The following is a 5,015-nucleotide window of genomic DNA, read 5'->3' on the forward strand; positions in this document are numbered from 1 at the left end:
TACATCCCTGGCTCTCCTTCCCCTTTTATAAATTACATTTTTGCCAGCAGTCTTTCCATGTGTTTTCAGAAAAATATTATTTAATGGATATTTCTTAATTTTAAGTTTTGCTCATAAGCATTTGGCAATTTTTGTAAATATAGATGGGTAAAACAAAAAGAAAATGCAGTATATGAAAGCAGAAACCAACATATGGTTTCATACTGTCTAATAATATATATTATTTTTTGAATGCTCTGTGTATCTCTTTCTCAGAAACAGGGAGTAGAAAACCCAAACTAAAAAAACTTTCAGCCGGGCATGGTGGTGCACGCCTCATGAGGCCGAGGCAGGAGGATCATTGCGAGTTCGAGGCCAGCCTGGGCTACAAAGTGAGTTCAAGGCCAGCCTGAATTTCATAGTGAAACCCTGTCTCAGAAAGAAAAAGACAAATTTCATATAATCTCTTTCCACATGCTAGCAGGTACTCTATAAAATATTGAGATAGAATTGGGATAGACTTCTACTGGGATAGAATCATTATTTTAAAAGTTCATTTATTTGTTTTTACTTACTGTTTTTTTGAGGCAGAGTCTATGTAGTTCACGGCTCATAACCGACTTTATGACTTTTGTAATACACTCAAAAAGAGCAGCTGCATTTGACATGAGTAATATTATTTAAATAAATTGGGTATTAGATCAGGTTTTAAAGTACTATTTGTAATTGTAGAAGATTTAACAGAATCTTACAATGCCCAATTCCTGCAGGTAAGTGAACACCAGGCATGGTGAGGGCACCTCCAGTCCCAGTTCCCAGGTCCTCAGGAGCCTGAGTCAGGAAGATTCTGAGCCCAGGAGCTTGGGGCCTCCTTGAAAGTAGTGAGATCCTATATTTTAACAAAAACTGAAAGTGCAACTGAGTATGGTACCGTGATTAATTTTAAACTTACAAAACAATCTTACTGTCTGTAACTAGTATTACCATGCGTATCAGGCAGGGTTTTACTGGAAAAATAGATATAACACAGGATATACAAATTATAAGAAATTACAAGATTGGCTTACCGTGGTCAGCCAGACAGTTGTATGGGAAAGTGTGCAGAGGGTGTCTGCACCTGCACACTGAAGACTGAAGGAATCAGTCCAGGGTCTGGAGTTCACTGCAGAGTTCCGTGCAAGTCCGTACCAGAAGGCCGATGAGTCTGCGACGGAAGGCTGAAGGGTCCAAGGCAGAAGCCGAAGAGTCTGCACTAGAAGTCAGGAGACAAGTCCAAGCTGAAAGTGAAGACTGGAGCTCCTCCAAAAGGAATGGAAGTTCTCTGTCCTTCATTTCCCTTTTATATTATCTAGGTGATGATGGCTCCTGTACACCCTAGGGTGGCTCCTCTACACCCTGGGGTGGCTCCTCTACACCCTAGGGTGTAGAATTGCTGGGCCAACTGCTGAACCAAGTTTAGTTATGCTTCTAAACTTCTCAAGTTGACATAATCAATCAACCACTACACCATGTTAAAAAGAACTTTAAAACTTGGAAAAATGTTGCTTATGAGGTCAAGAATTTAAAGTACCTGAGGCAGGGCATCGTGGTGCGGGCCTGTAATCCCAGCGCTCTGGGAGCCTGAGGCAGAAGGATCACAAGTTCAAGCCCAGCTTAGGAAATTTAGCAATTTAGCAAGACTCTTTCAAAATTTCATTTTTTGGGAGGTGGGCGGTTTCCGGCACCAGGAATCAAACTCATGACCTCGTGCTTGCCAGGCAAGCACTGTGCCGCTGAGCTAAATCCCCAGCTCCTCTTTCAAAATTTTAAAAAAGGGGGCAGGCCTGGGAATGTAGCTGTGCAAAGGCCCTAGGTGCAACCTCCGGTACTGCAAAAAATGAATGAATGAATGAATGAATGAATGAATGAATGAATGAATGAATGAATGAAATAAGGCGCTTCAAAGAAAATAGATTGTATCTGTTCTGGGTTAGATCTAGAGGTCCCCTAAAAGCCAAATGTGCGGTGAGGCTTTTGGGAGGCGGCTGGACCATGGGATGTGATACTGGGTTATGAGTGTGTGATAACTGGATCAGTCCAATGACTGGTTTGGCATAGTTGTGGGCGATGGAATTACGGAAAAGGGAATCCCCGCCTGAATGTGGGCGCCCCCCCTCCCCCCCCACCCCGCCGGGCGCCTGTAGCCCGGATGGGATATAAAGGGAAAGAACGAAGGCGGCTAGCTGCTTCCCGCCTCCTGCCCCGCCTGCGGCGCCTTGCCTGGCCCCTCTACCGGGACGCCCGGGCCGGAGCCAGCCAGCCATGGGCTGAAAGCGCTACAGACTGAGCTACCTCACCCTCTCCTCCTTTAACTTGTGGCTGTCGTCCCAGCAACGAGAAAGTGAGACAATGTTGAATTTATAAATGAATTTAAAGAACGTCAGTTAACTAAGTTGGAAATAGTTTCGACTGGTGAAGATTTAAGTGGACTTGACTCAATCTTAATCGGTAATTTTTAATATTTTCTAGGTATATACGTAGAATCATTTATCATTATTTTAACTCAGTTATAATGAAAACCCCGTTTCTTCGCTGTCATTTTAATGTAGAGTACAAATTTTTCAAAGCTCATGTAGTCTTTTTTGACTTTAAATGCTACACAGCAATTAAAAATGTACATCAACAAGGTCCTTTGTTAAAGCAGATTAGATAATAGAAGTAAAAGGTATCTATGATATTGGAACGGATTCGTTAATCTTGTTTGAATACAATAACCAGCCTGTTACAAATCTTGGGCTGCATCCTGAGCAGTTCGCTATTTTCTTGAACTCCCCTCAGAACTTACCGAAATGAGGCAGCATAGTACGGGGCCTTCCTTTCTCTACTCTGCAACCGCAGCTGTCACTCAAAACAGCTGGAGCAAAGAAAAACCCTCCCGCGGCTTCTCAATTTTCTCATGATGAAATCCCAAATCCTACAAGGTACCACTTTGACCCCTGCCTACCCTGGAAGCCTCAGGAAGCCGGTCTTCCTTTGTTCACTATATTCCAGCCACATAAACCTCTTAGCCCTAGCAAAGCTCCACGCTGCTTCCTTTCTTGGGGCATTAGCAGGGCCATCCCGTCTGCTTGGACGGCATCCGGTTTTAATTCTTTTTTTTTTTTTTTTTTTTTAGAAATAAAAGGAGGAAAATATTAACAGACCGACAACATTTTACAAAATAGCATAGGATCAGTACAGACATTACAGAGTTACAAACAGAGTGGTAGGGAATTAACAATGAATGCTCCGGTTTTAATTCTTTGAAAAAAGCTCAACAGCCGGGTGTGGTGGCGCACGCCTATAATCCCAGCACTGGGGAGGCTGAAGCAGGAGGATCGTTGCAAGTTCGAGACCAGCCTGAGCTACAAAGTGAGCTCAAGACCAGCCTGAACTACACAGCGAGACCCTGTCTCAAAAAGACCAAAAAAAAAAAACAAACAAACAAACAAAAAAACGCAACAGAAATCATGGTATCTCTTGGTCTTCGGTTGTTCAGGCAACCTGAATCCATCCTTTTTGGATAGATTTAAGTTGTTTATAAACTTTTACCATTATAAACAATGACTCAGTGAACACGTTTGCACACTATAATATACAACAGAGGCTTGAGTGCCACACCCATATTCCCCTGGCACTCGGTGTTTCCTTAGACGCGGGGATCTCGTCCCCGCAGGCACGTGTGGCTCAGGTTCTCTCAGCCTAAGAGTGCTGAGTCCCCTCAGGGACGAGGCATTAACAACCCTTCTCTCCACCAGCCGCTCCCAGCCCGGGGAGCAGGTGGAGACTGCCTACCCCTTTCCTTGGGTACAGCATCCGGGAGGCAGATGTCATGTGGTCTCCCTGCACTGAGCCGACTCCCACCCCACTGGCCCATAGCAACATACTGTTAATTGATTTTCCATCCTGCACAGTCTGTCTCATTTTACCCCTGTGATTCTCGGGTCTTGATCCAAATAAACAATTTACACTCAATGCTTCCTCTCAGGAAAAATCCCAAACTAGTCATTCTTTTTTTTTGAACCAGGAATCAAACGCAGCACCTTGCGCTTGCCAGGCAGGCTCTTTGCTGCTGAGCTAAATCCCGGGCCCAAGAACCCAAACTATAACATCATATTTGCTTACTGAGAACCATTCAATAAGTTACTGAAGTAGAATTGCCGGTTCAAGGGGTAAACATTTAAAATTTTGTCTAATAATGTCAAATGGCTCTCCAAAAAAGTTGGTTTAAGTATGCTTATTTAGCAAGGACCGTTTAAAAATTTTTAATATATATTTTACTTTATTTCGTGGACAACTTGTGGCACGTTTCTAGCAATGAACGGCTGTTAACCAAATTATTAACTAACACATTTGGTAACTTGCTAAGAGAACAAGGGCAGAGGACTCAAGTAAACTCCGTCTCACATCTTGCTCTTAGGTTTATGTGTTAATCCTACTTGTTAGCTATGTAACCTTGGCCAGTAATTAATATCTCTGGGTATCGTTTTCTATGTCTATAGCAAATATAAATGTTCATAGATTTTATTTTTGAGGGATAACCGTGATGGTACATTAAAAGAGAGAGAAAAGAAGAAACTTACCATGGTGGCTGGCAAGTAGTAAGAACCCAAAATGATACTTATTGTTGTTACTATAGAGAAGGAATAATGACATTCAGATTCATATCCAAGAAAATACTCCTGTATCTTTTTTTTTTTTTTTTTTTTTTTTTTTTTTTTTTTGACACAGAGTCTCCCTGTGCAGTTCAGGCTGGTCTTGAGTTCACTTTCTAGCCCAGGCTGGTCTCGAACTTGCAACGATCCTCCTGCCTCAGCCTCCTGAGTGCTGGGATTACAGGCGTGTGCCACCACACCTGGCCTTCAGGTATCACTGAATTGAATTCTTTAATCGACACAATTACTATACAGATCAAATGCAGGACAGCTAAAAATGCTGGGAAAATGTGCTGCTCCCTGCCCCCCACTAACTGGTTAAAGCCTCGTGTTCTTGTTTTCTTTTTTTTTTTTTTTTTTTTT

This window comes from Chinchilla lanigera, unplaced genomic scaffold (genome assembly GCF_000276665.1).
Source record: "Chinchilla lanigera isolate Chin_1 unplaced genomic scaffold, ChiLan1.0 scaffold00013, whole genome shotgun sequence".
Taxonomy (NCBI): domain Eukaryota; kingdom Metazoa; phylum Chordata; class Mammalia; order Rodentia; family Chinchillidae; genus Chinchilla; species Chinchilla lanigera.